This window comes from Xylocopa sonorina, chromosome 9 (assembly GCF_050948175.1).
Source record: "Xylocopa sonorina isolate GNS202 chromosome 9, iyXylSono1_principal, whole genome shotgun sequence".
NCBI lineage: Eukaryota > Metazoa > Arthropoda > Insecta > Hymenoptera > Apidae > Xylocopa > Xylocopa sonorina.
In genome coordinates this window covers 3,950,687-3,963,861 of record NC_135201.1, presented here as the reverse complement: position 1 = coordinate 3,963,861, position 13,175 = coordinate 3,950,687, and the positions used below count along the sequence as shown (strand labels likewise).

Sequence of the window (13,175 nt, the reverse complement as noted above, 5' to 3'; positions counted from 1 at the left end):
TTAAAAGTAAACAAATCCAGATAGACAGAAATTTCTTTCCAGCACGACATTCTTCGCTGCAGCTATTTTATTATGTATCTAGACTTAGAAAAAAAAATGGTTCGAGTGAATATTATTCAGTTTGATAGAAGTTATTTGAATACCAAAGAATGTCTACCCGTATATAACACGTATAGAAGATTAGCCGCCCTGTACTTTTTTAATTGCTGCAGAAACGAATAGAAGTCGATATCTTCGTTAGTTTCTCAGAAAGCAGCCTGTAATATTTTATTTGGGTCACCCCTCTATATTTACATGTATCGACAACCCTTTGCACCCCAGTCGATCCAAACGACCGTTTCCCTATCGATACCACTGAAACTCGTAGGGTGGAACATACGTCGTCGGCTCGCGATGAATCGATGCAGAAAAGGAGGTTCCGAATCTTCGCGAGTTAATGGAGTTATGGCCACGTAGAGCATGCGAAACGGCGCGGTAGCACCTTGAAAAGGAGCATTGACTATGCCCGTGGAAGAAGGTCGGCCGGCTTTAGTCCGCGTTATATTTATCGCCGCGTGTAATCGATAGTTCGTCTCTCAGGTAAACAGCGTAGGAGGAATGGTTCTTACGGGGTAGAAGAGTATGTCGCTGCGTGGTCTCGTACTTGAACCACTTTCCACGTTCCGCTAAACGCTAAATACGATTAAGCCAGGGCTTCGCGCGTCATCGCATTGCTCTGCCCAGAACTTGTTCAAGAGCAAATGTCTGCTTTGGAAAAGAAAAAATACATGAATAATAAACGAGTTTCAAGAACAAAATGGTAACGCGTAAAGAATTTTGAAAAATACAGTGATACGAAAAAAGTCTCGGTCAATTGTAAAGAGGCAACGGTTATGAAGATATAAAACAAATTTACATACAGACAGCTTAATATACTTTTAACTAAATGGTTAGACTGAGATTACACTGAAAGCGTTTTTGAATTTTCATCGAATTCAGGTTTTCAAGTAACAATCCTATTTTATTTGTAATTAGGTGAAAATTGAATTCTGTCGATTGAAATAGCCGATCGCAAGACGATTTAAGAGCTGACGCATGCACGCGCACACGCACGCATGACTCTATGTTTAATGGACTTTTCTACTTAGAGGCCAATCAAGTGCTCAGAACCGTCCCGAACATCTTTCCCCTTTCACGTGAAAGCTCTAATCTACTCTGGGACGGAAGCATGTTTCCTGACTCGCTGTACGGACCGCGAAGGTGGAACGCAAACAGACGTGTACAGACCAAAGTGGAATAGGCAGGGACATTAGAAACGTGCTTTAAGGTCGAGGATGGATTTGATTTTTAAAAAAATCCCGAACAATACTCTTACGTAATTCGAATGTAAATGTTATAAATTATCTAGCAAGCTATCGAACAAAATTAATAACAAATAATCATTATCGACCAGAGAAATTGCTTTTATTCGTAACTAGAACAGTTAAAAATTAACATTTCTCGAAAATATTTAACACAGTTGTTTGTCGCAGTGCACGAGTACTTTTCTTAGTCAGGATTTATAACTAGAAAAAGTTTCAGTTGAAAATGTTTTTGATTTGATTTCCCTTGGGGGATAAAGTTCAGACATCATCCATTTTATATCCTCCGCGTGCCCCACCGTTAACGACCATCGTTAATTACCGCTAATTAACAACTTTAGGGAGTTTATCAATTTATTTCCAGTAATGCTACGACTGTTTAAACTGCGAACTTAACTTTTATCGCCGCAAAGAGTTTGGATTTAATTGAATTAAACCGATTAAGTCGCCGGTAGTATGGACTACTTTCCAGGCCAGTTCTTAACTCGAATGGAGGACTGGTGAAATGTTTGAAAAATTTGGAATGCCACGACGATAACTAGGGAAACTTAACGATTCTGTGGTAACAATGGAAGAACGGGTGCATTACAGATCGCGCGATTTCCCACAGAAAAATCAGCACCCCTATATTGACCCAGCAGAAAGGCTGACTAATGTTTGACCCTTTCTACTGCCGCGCGGCTGAACATTATGGCCCATTTATGGGGCTATTCAGCTGGTCCCGCGATAGGGTCACCACTTCTAACATTACCTATCGCCTTATTTAAGGCTTTTCTCACTTTAGAGGCTCTCAAACCTTTCATCAACTTTTAATAAAATACAAGAAAAAAATAATGCAAATATCGTACTCTGATCTTATCTATCCTATGGTTAAACGAATCGTTCGCTTCAACGGAGCATCTTGTTCTTAGCTACCGCAATAGTGTACAAATCAAGAGAGGTCAATTTTCGAAGAGAGACGTATGCCTCGAAGATTAATCATCCGAATTAGTGCACAGTGATCAAGGAGGTAGAGTGTATTACGCACTGGACGATCGTGTTTACTGAGTAAGGTCAGCCAGGCTAGCTAGCTGCTTAATCTTGATTCGCACGCGAGTCTCAGCAACGACCGAAGCCGGATCGCTGGGTCAAGGTGCACCCTGTGCAGTTGCACGCATACCCAGGTGACCGTGACGATTCTCCCAGCACCTGTCGCAACGCTATCGTGCACTGCACCCCGTTTCTTCGTCCCAGCCTATTTATGAACGCTGCTTATTTCGTTGCTCGTTAAATACCAATCTGTGCGATTTAAATCTGTTAAAAATCATAACACTGTACACTTAAAAGTAATTGGATACCTTTTATCCAAAGTTCTATCTGCCTGTTTGCTTTCAAAGTAATTAAGAAAACATTGCGAGACTTGAAGGGTACACGTCTGGCAATTAAGCGGACAAATTAGTCATTTTACGCGCGATTGCCTCTCCTCGGCTAACCATTGGTAATTGACGAGTTGACCTTTACCTTCGCGTAAGGAGTTTGAGTAAGTCTGCGAGTACCTCGATCGTTTTACGATAATCTTGATGGACACGTGCGCATACGTACACACGTACGTGTGTGCTATTAAGAACACGTAACACTTTTCGAAATATTTCGTTCCCGTTAAAATTCATAGGGATTGGTTGTGTCGTGTCATTTCTGGATCGAATAATCCCATATCGATGTCAATTGAACGAAAGATCCAAGCGTTATTTCGCTTTAATCCGGGAACCCCCACAAGTGAACCGCTGTTGACGGGTTAAGCTGCATTTTCATCGATACGACGTCAATGACGCGATCGATGCATTTTTAAAACGCTTAACGTTCGATTAAATTTAAGAATGAAACAGGGGTTGAAAAATTATAGGATGTACGAAGAACAAATTGAATGCCCCTCCTTTGGTATACCGTACAAAATCAATTGGAAGGAATATAAGATGAAAGCAGATGTAATTTCCTAACTTGGAATTTAATTGAGCAAACGGAGACGTCGAAATCGCGGCCGATTGCGAAAAATCGGCAACAATAATCGAGCCTACGCTGGCTTCATTGTCTACTGAGTATGGAATCGAGCGGAATTTAATAGACTTTCGTCACCGTTCGTCAGGCATTGTGCGTTCCGTCGGGGCGATCATTGAAAATTGCCGATATTCCGGGACGAGTCTCGAATACGGAGCGATTCCGTTGAATGACAACGAGATAACCGAATCAACGACGGTATCTCCGTTATTAGGAGGCCGACGATTCCCACGAATAATGGCCCGCCGGTGCTACGTGCTCGTACATACTCGATGTGTTCCCCTTGAAAATGCGAACGTCCACGCGAGTCTATGGTAATTCGACGAGATGAAAGATTGATGGAAAAATCGTATCTATTTTTTTCGAACCAGCGAAACAGTCAGAATGTTGACTGACTCGCATTTTTTTGTAGAAATTCTGTACTTTTAGATATTTATATTTGCGTGATAATTTTTATATCTTGTGGCAAATAGACGTAAGAAATAAAAAGACCGCTCTCTTATAAGTCTTTTGCATTTATAGTATCTTTTTTATATCTCTGTAGCTACGGGTCCAGATTAATGGATTAACTCTAATCCATTTTCGTTACTTCTCAGTAGAGCAGAGCAAGAAATACTGAATGTACCCATAAAAAAAAGATTGAAAGATTGTGTTTTTACTGTTACAAAGGAATTTAGTCAGTTTGCCTATGAAAATGTAAAGGATCAATCCAATCCAAATTTATCTTGCTGCGGAATCTAGTTATATAGACACGATAAAGGAGAGCAGCGAGGTGATGCGCATAACTCGATTTAAAAGCAAATGGACTCGGGTTAGTCTTGCTCTCAGGGACGCTTGCTTTGCATTTATACTATTCTTCATTCTTTTCTCTTTCAATACCTATCACTTTGCCTCTTCTTTATCGCGAATTGAAACGCTTTAATCGTCCGTAATTGAAAAGTCTTAGACTACAGGTCGCGTTATTGTAAATTTGCAACGAAAATAGTGTTGCGCTTCGAGATGAAAGTTGCGATCGAGTTAGAGCTTTATGAATTAACAATGAGAAGACGCACTTAAAGAAACGGTAAATGGAAAATCGAACACCTTCAGACTACACCGTAACAAATGCCAAGAGACAGAAATTTACATCGCCATCGATTATATTCTTCTCCTGAACGCTAACTAAATTTTTTGCACGAAATTCTTGGTTCACGCAACGGTTAAGAAAGGCTGAAAAATCTCTGCCAATAAAAGTGTAAATGCACAAAGAAACGTAAGGAAGAAAAAGGAAATCAACTTCGATGTTTATTCTCCATTAAAGATCGCTGCGATTGTCACGAATTTCCAAAGGTGTCGCGCGCTCGGTACCGTTCGAATAGCACGCGAGAAAGCAGAGAAATGTTTTTTCGAAGGCTCCTCGAAAAGGATTTTATCGAGCACGGCACGCACCCGTTTCGCTCCCAACGACCGGCAAGACTGCGGCGATTACCGACACGATTCCGCGGGTATCGCGTGTTCCGCGTGCCTCGGCCAGTTTTGTTGTGAACCTGGCCCAAGGTTGATTTCGCTCGAATTCCGGCGACAACCCCTCGGGGCACGTACCGCTCCATCGTACGCAGCAATATTTCCCCCAGGATTATTTATTCGATCGCGTGAAGCGGTGGGGAAAAATATACCGTGAATAAAGTATATAACAATAAATATCTGACAGTGTTTATGAAAGTCTCTTTTATTCTAATATTGACCTACATAAGGAAATGTCTACCCACCGCAGAATTTCCTTTGGATGATGATAGCGAAATTTATAGAATGATATTTCACGAGCTGTGTACTTTTTATAGTACATTTGATAATGTAGGGTAACGGTGAAATTCGAGAAAGACACGACAGGGTAGAGTGTAAAGGAATGAAATATTCAAATTATTTAAAAAATACTTATCGCGGTAGTCAGAGTATGAAACAAGCCTTTGCTTACCCTTTAATCGATTAACTCTGCTTATAAAAATATGAACCTGTATCCCTTCAACTCAAACCCATGACTAACTTTGTTCCCAAGGAGTACGTTCGATGAAACAAGTGGAAAAGTAGAGTAAAGGTCGGACAAGAGTGTAATATGTAAAAGAGTTACATACGTTAAAATGTCCATGATGATAATGATTTGTTAGATAAAACGATGGCTCTATGCTTAAGATAAGAGTGTTTTTCATTGCCTAAGGGCGGATATTACTACTAAAAACGATTAATTTCAATAACCATAGCGAAACTTCCATATAAATGTAAGTATAATAAGAGGTTGGTGAATTTGGAAAATATCTCTATCGGAGAAAGAAAGAGTCTGTTTCGATTCGACTTCATTAATTTGCACGATTAAAAAATATTTCACAATGAAATGTAGCTCCAGTAAAGTAACCCAACATAACAAATAAATTAACTCTGCTAATTTCTATTCTTCCACGGAGCAAAGTGAAAATACAGTTTAAAGTCTCATCTGTTACGGAGCAACGTCATTCCGTGGACTTGTATAATTTATAAATCACGATCCATGCGATACCCTGATATCTCTCTCGCACAACTCCCACCCCCATTTCCTCTCGGGAACATTTAGATCACGAATTTTTTCACCGCGTTCTCCTTGAACTTTCCAGGTTCTCCAATCAATAGCATTAATGTTCTCCTAGAGTAACATTTTTTTAACACATCGACGAACCATCCCTGCTACTTTTCCAGCCCCAAGGAAAATCTATTTAAAAGTCATTCGAGTTCGAAATCCTTCTGGTGAAATAACGCATTCTTAGCGCGATAAGGTTACCAAAGCAGAGTAAACCGCTGTGAAACAATACGAAACGAGTCGCCGTTAACGAGAAATCGTGTGCACCGATTGTGGCGACGCATTCGTGTTTCCTAATTAGTTCCTTCGCAATCAATTTCTCCGTCCGCGGTGCTTGGGTCTACGGATGGAATAAATGGCGCTGGCGTGGAGGGATGGAGACGGTTAGGTTGTGAAGGGAAGGCCGATTTGGGAGAGAATAAATGAAAGAAGGGGGTAGGCGAGGGAAATCGAGGCAGCGCTTTCTTTTGCGATTCAACAAATCTGAAAATCGACCGAAGAACTTTAGTTCTGCGCTTTCTTTCACTCCCCGCTAATTGAATTTCATCGGCTCCTTTTCCTCTCACGGTTTTAATTCTGTTTCTCTCCTCCCAGCTCGTTGCATGGATAGAGACTTTCAATTATCTGCAATACCAATTACTCGTGTGTTTGTATTTTCTATAAATGGGCTAATGCGGCTTGTGCTGTAAATATGGGGTCAACGGTGATTTTTTTAATGAAGCTCTATCGGACACGTCCTTCGATCGATCGTATGCTTAAACAGATTTTAAGTCTAAAAATTCCACTACTTGAAATTAACGTCTTGCGACTTTAAATTTCCTCCTTCTTCGATTTCCTTCGACAATATGTTTTATTTCTTCCATCGATATACTATATCCGTTGTAATAATCCACAATACATTTTCTTTCCGCTTCTTCCATGTCCATTTATGTAAAATAGAGTAGTCAAAATTATTCTGATGTCCGACTATTAACGCAAGTAATTCAGCGCGTAATTCCGTCTTTATTTTTCTTGAAAAATGTCTCCGTTCAAATGAAACTGTTTGGCAAAGTAGAGGGAAGCGAGCCCGAGGAAACTGTTTCGCCCCCGATGTTTGCATTGCGTGCCAGAAAATTTATTTCTCGGCGACAGTGTCAAGGGCGCTTCAAGGTTAAGTAACGTTTCTTACTCCACCTTTCCTTCTCCTCCGTTTCTTTCTGGTTAAAAATTAATTTGGACCATGTAACTTGAAACGGAGAGAAAAAAATAGGAGACGCTCTTCTCTTTCGCTTTAAAACCAAATTTCGGCGCGTCTCTTGTCCGGTGCTTTAAATGGCTGTCTTGGAGCATCAAATGTTCCTAATTAAAGTCAGAGAGGGAAGGAAGGAGCCTAGTGGACGTTAATACCCAACGAGCGAAACCTGGAGGGCAATTGTTTCGATTTCCACGGAACATCTCCTCGTGTATACGTGTATATACTGTAACCGAGTTATATACCTCTTACCACGATTCACGAATGTTGTGGCCAGTCTGGAAACTTTTTGGCTGACGTCCCGCGTCTCTATTCGGGGTAATAAAGTGTGCGTGTCCCCCAGAAACTCGAACGAAGGATACAAACTTCGTATTTACCAGGACGAGCGACAGAAGCTGGCGCTTCTAAATAAATTCGATGAGAATTAATGACACGACCAAGAACGGAGTATCTCGTTTTGATATTTCATCGTTGCACAGATTGCTCGAGTTCGAGGAGAATTCCTTCTCTCCTCGTTATCATTACAGCGATATAAGGAGAGAGAAAGAGAGAAACGCTGATAATTCTTACTTCTTTTTTTCTTCCCTGTGTAATACTTGTTCGTCCTCAATTTCCTTCAGCTGCTGTCGCGGAAGAAGGATCCCCCCGAGCGACTTTTATTATTCCACTTTTAAGTATTGTCTATTTTTAGGCTCGCCATCTTTAGAACGTCCCACTTCCCGATGTTCTCTTTCCACAACCCGAATATACGTATATTCTATTTGCGGTAGCTTTGTATTCATTTTTTCGGCAGCCTTAATTCTCTTCTTCCGTTCCCACCGACGATTCTTTGTCCGGACGACTCCGGGGATCATTCCATCCGCCATATTTGCCCTGATATCGTTCCCTCGACGCTCCTCGGCCGCTGTATCGGTTTAACGATTTAATTATTTTCTCCTTTCTACTGCTATTATTGCTTGGAATGCTGAGAGACGTACTAAAGTCCTATTAAAAAATGCTGTGCCATTGATCGTTAATGCGTTTTCTTCTCATCGCGTCCATGATGGCCAACTTTGCAGTAGTAGTACCTGTATGCCATTTGATCGTAGATTTATTAGCTTAGGGCTTTCGTAAAGTCAATGCGATATGGCTTCAGTGGTCAGAAGAGTGATTGGTCCTACTTGATCACGTTTTGCTAGTTCTATTACTTCCTTATTATTATTATTGCTATTACTATTATCATTATCGTTACTACTTTCACCGTCGTGGCGGTGCTTCTTGTACTTTGAATAACTGTGTACTTATCCGGAGTATTAGTTATATAGAGCTTTAATCCCATCCACGTGTTAGGGAAGCCACGTGTGACTAAGCATATGTCTAAAATCAATCCTTTTTGCAGAGTAACGCGTATTCGTGGCGATGTGTACGTCTATCGAACGTAGAGTGGCGTGCGATGTTTCGAGTATGAAGCCCGGCTGTTGAGATTATAATGGAAAGCATTGTAACTTTATCTTGGCGCCGCAATTGTTTTAGCTCTCCGTTACATGGCGGCGGTGTCCCTCCCGCAGCTTTCGGTATTGCCATTTCAACGAGACGGACTCGGCACGATGTATTTCCCGCAAAACGTTTCTGGCTGGTTACTGGTCTCGGTTACCGTTGCCTTCAGTCGTGTCGAGTATGCTCTCGGTTCTTGTTCGGCTTTAGGCTACGCTGTTTCCGGTTGTTCCGATAAGCACCCGCCTGTTCAACAATTTACTGCCACAGGTTCGCGCGCTGTTACCTCCAACGGTATTTTCAGGCGTCGATGCTTCTAACTGGCTGTTTTTCTGACTGTTTTTACGGTGCTTCTCTTCTTTTATCGCGTGCCTTCATTGCAGCGAGGAGGATTCCTTTTAGTCATATTTTACGGGACAGTGGAATTGCTACTGTTCTATTCTGACCCTATATGAAAGGTTTATTGTTCCTATGCGGTTTAATGTACGAATGGGTGATGATAACATCATGTCTCTTTTTTTATTTTTGCGAAATTTTCTTATACAATTGTTATCTTTTGGGTGTGTAAGTGTATGTGCATATGTGAGGGTGTTGGACAATTTGGGATGAATTTGAAAATGTTTTAAGATGCTAACGATGTCCAAAATTACTTTGAGCATATTACTACACGCATTATTGATGGGTATGATATATTCAATCACGGGGATTTGCAGTTCTAATTTGATATTTTTACTGATTGCTCATTTCATTCACACAAACAAGTTCAAAGACTCATAGGGACGAACAAATTCGCCCAATTTGTCGCACCTATTCCCTTGAAACTTTCACTCGTGTGGTTGAAAGTCTTTGTTGCCCACGATCTCCGGAGATCCCGATTAAAGTTTACGCGAACGTTCGGCAAGAGTCGCCGGAAAATTCTGCGGGAAACTTTTCCAATTTCATCTGTCGGAGTGCTCCCAGCACTCTGTTCGATGCAAAGCGACGCGAATACTTGTCACATTATTTAAAGCTCGAATGGAAACGTCTTCGACCGCGAAATTGCTCGTCCTCGCGAAAGTAGTACGCTCGTAGTAACGCGTCACGTGCGCGAGGCCTTCCTCGTCACGAAAAGCGTAGAAAATATCATGATTATTGAACATTTATTAAAATATGTGACGAAAAAAAATTAAAAAACACTAAAAAAACTATTTGTCATTGAATATTTTTCGTAAATATTGTCTAATGTTGTTAAATTTATATTCTATTAAACTTTCACTATGTTGCGTTATGCAAATTGCTTGAGGCTGGGTTACCCACTCTATAAGGATAATGAAAACGAGTTAAATCATACTACACGGTGATTTTAAGAAAAGCTAAGAAAATATAGACGAAAGGGTACAGAACTAGTAAATAGAACTGACGCCTAAGTGAAATATTTCGATTGTCAATAGTGCAAATCTTCCTCAACGACGAACAAGAAGCTTGTATCTGCTCTCTACCTTCCCTTGGACGGTGCGCAGGCAATTCTGACTGGTATGGATCAAGCATATATACGAATCAAGGGTCGTTTGTTAATTGATGCATTATGTAACAGCACTTCGCAACGCGTTTAATTGGAGAAATTGTCGACGCAAAGGGTAAATCCGGATGGGACTGACGGTAATTGGAAATTTGAACACGCTCCTAAATAATACTAATAAACCATCGTTACACTTAATTGGCGAATCGTGACTCTACCGCAAACCGCTACACATTTCTATTCCGTGGAGGACAACGCGTTGGTTATCGAAACGCAAATATTCTAAATGCAAGACGAATGTTCTTCGTGAATAGATATTTTTCAACAAAAATGATAAAAAACTTGATATACAAAGTTGCGAACCAAATACCTCGACTGTTATAAAAGTAGAGTAGAACTTGATCCAGTCTAACTCAACCCGAATAACGAGTAACTAAAGAAATTTGCGAAATTTCTGATGAATACTTTCATTTTGGGTCGTTATTAGTATTTCTCAAATATTAAAAAAATCAGTAACTCTGATTCACACCAGTAGACATGATTGACTGAAACATTCAGTTATTCGAAGAGCATATGGCGTGTTTGGTTTGGATAATCGCGATTCCGATGTATAATTAACAGTATCGTTTTCAGTTCGTCTACCATTCGCGGAGAATCGATATAATCGTTTCGTTTACGTCTTACACCGTTAATTCTCCGTTGCAGAATTGCGGGGCATTATTAGAAACGAATTACGCGAGGATAAATTTGCATTCCCGCTTGATCAACTATGCCGAATGGCCCATTGTGAGGAGAGTCGAGAACGCCGGAAATACGCGGTACGTATTGCTTTTCGAAATGTTAATTCGGCCGGAGCGTTTATTAGCTGCCCTGGAGCACGCTTGCGTTCCCCTGGAAAATCTCCTGGCCCTAATGATGCCATTTACATCGATCGAGCGTAATGGCCGATTGTTATGGCGCCGTTAATAGTTCGAACCATCGTATTTTCAATAAATACAATATCCAAATCGTGGTCAGCAGCGAAAAATTATTGAGCTCTTCCTGGATTCTGTGGTAACGGATTTGCCATTTGATTCCTGCTAGCGGGATTACGCTTTCGTCGTGGCTAACAAATAATGCGATTCATTCCGCCTCACTATACATAGGTTGGCAATATATCTTCCGAGCGGTCTTTCTGGCTTTCTTCATCTCACCAACCCTGGAAGGGATGACCGGTGATTCCCCTTTGTTCGCTCCACTCCCTCACCCTTTATCACCCCTCCAATCCCACCACTTTTCTCGCTTCGGTAAATTTGCTCTTTATTAGATCTAACCATCTCAGTTCTCAAGGAACTTGTTCGTTTTACACTCGCCAATGAGAGGTCTTTCCATCCCTCGAACAGGGAGGTTCTTGTTCCACGCGTGTCTGTCTGATCTTCAGAATTTCTCTGATCTCAATTAACAGGTGAATCGGTGACCATTGAAGAATTTCGGAAATTCTGATTCAGCGTTAATTATTTTGCATTTAAGAAATGGGAATGTCCTCGATCGGGGCGTCTGTAGGGTGGCATCAGGCCGTTGAAGGGTTAACAACCTTGGGGTGTCTCGAAGCGTTGGTCTGGTGGATAAAATTGGCATGGCTCTGCTGGCATCGATATTGGCAGGCAGAGAGTATCGATAACGACTAGAACAGGTAGGTAAGAGGAGGAACGGGAGAGTCGAGAGGGTGCTACGGGACATGGGGTCAGCGGTGTCTCGTGCAGCGCGCGTTATTCATCTTTTATTCGGTTTTGACCCGGTCCACTCGCTCCGGGTTCTCTCGACTCGGGGCGGTCGGTGTATTTCTAAAAATAGTCGCGGCATCGAATAACGAGCCGACCCCCGCGCCCCGTCAAGGGTTGAAGTTTGCATTGTGAACGCGTACACTCCGTCCTGTATACGGCTACCCCCGTGTTACCGAAGATTTGACCCAATGACCCGACGGACGGGGCCGAAACCGACCGGAAACGCCCGATCCTCTTTCACCCCTGCTATGCTCTCTGTCTCCTTCGCCACCCCACCTTCCCTGGGTCTCTGGCTCTACCGCCGTTTTACACCTGTGCTTTAATCCTTGACGAAGATTAGCGTCAGTCACTTCTATCGCGTTTCAGAACAAAGTATTACGGCGAATCAACGTAACCTGGTTTCTCCGGCTCGAATGTTTTTCCACCCTTGATCGCTTGATCGACCCTAAGAAGTTGGGAATAAAGCTTGGTTCGAGGCTGCCGGTTCGCTCGAGGACCCATACAGGGGTCCCGCGATAGTTTATCTTCGCTGACAACGAGGAATGTCTGTTTTTCGACATTTTCGTCGCACGGTTCGCGATATCTAAGCTGTCTCTGTGAGAAACGGTGAAGGATTTGGTGTACTGGTTAGAAAGAGGGAATTTCTGTGGTTTGCTTTAGAAGCGACACTCCTCGCTTCTTACTCATCGTGTAACTCTTTGGCTTTAATCATTTCGATCGTGAAAGATCGATCATTTCGTAACGATCGACAAAGCCTGTGCAAGCTTAGTTTAGGTCCTCTAACTAGGCAAACTACTCTGTCGGGTACACTTGGTAGCAATAACTTCGTCGTATGTCGGTGCTATTTGTGGCATTACCACCGTTACCGCGGTGTGCACCGGCTGGGGTGAACGCAGTGGTACGTTTATTGGCAGGGGCGAATCGACTAGTCTGTCCTTGTCCATAGATGTCATCGATTAAACAGCTAACAATTGTGTCGCGACCGCGAAAAAAATTCTGCCGAGCAAGCTAACTCTCGTTACGGTTAATTTCTTCAAATCTTGCAAATGATTAATGAGGATCCGCTAAAATGCGCCGAACAAGTGTAACGTTTCGATGAAATTCCTCGACTCGAAAAATGAAAGAAATGGTTAAAAAGTAACGAGGAAATATTAGTTGAAACGTTTGCTAAATATTTTCGTCCTGTTCGTCTCGGCTCGTACGTATCCGCGACCTGTTACCAAACTTTTTCCAATTTAACCTGGTTGTT

General features: G+C 41.9%; 2 protein-coding genes across 2 annotated transcripts in view; one reads left to right on the top strand and one right to left on the bottom strand.

Annotated features, from left to right (window-relative positions):
- Eag (potassium voltage-gated channel protein ether a go-go) overlaps positions 1–13,175 on the bottom strand; it is a 48,311-nt gene that overhangs the window by 25,762 nt on the left and 9,374 nt on the right. The window lies entirely within an intron of this gene.
- LOC143427487 (uncharacterized) overlaps positions 8,462–13,175 on the top strand; it is a 161,142-nt gene continuing 156,428 nt past the window's right edge. Inside the window, exon 1 of the mRNA XM_076901664.1 lies at positions 8,462–8,466. The gene's annotated coding sequence lies outside the window, so the exon portion shown is untranslated. The remainder of the gene's footprint in view (positions 8,467–13,175) is intronic.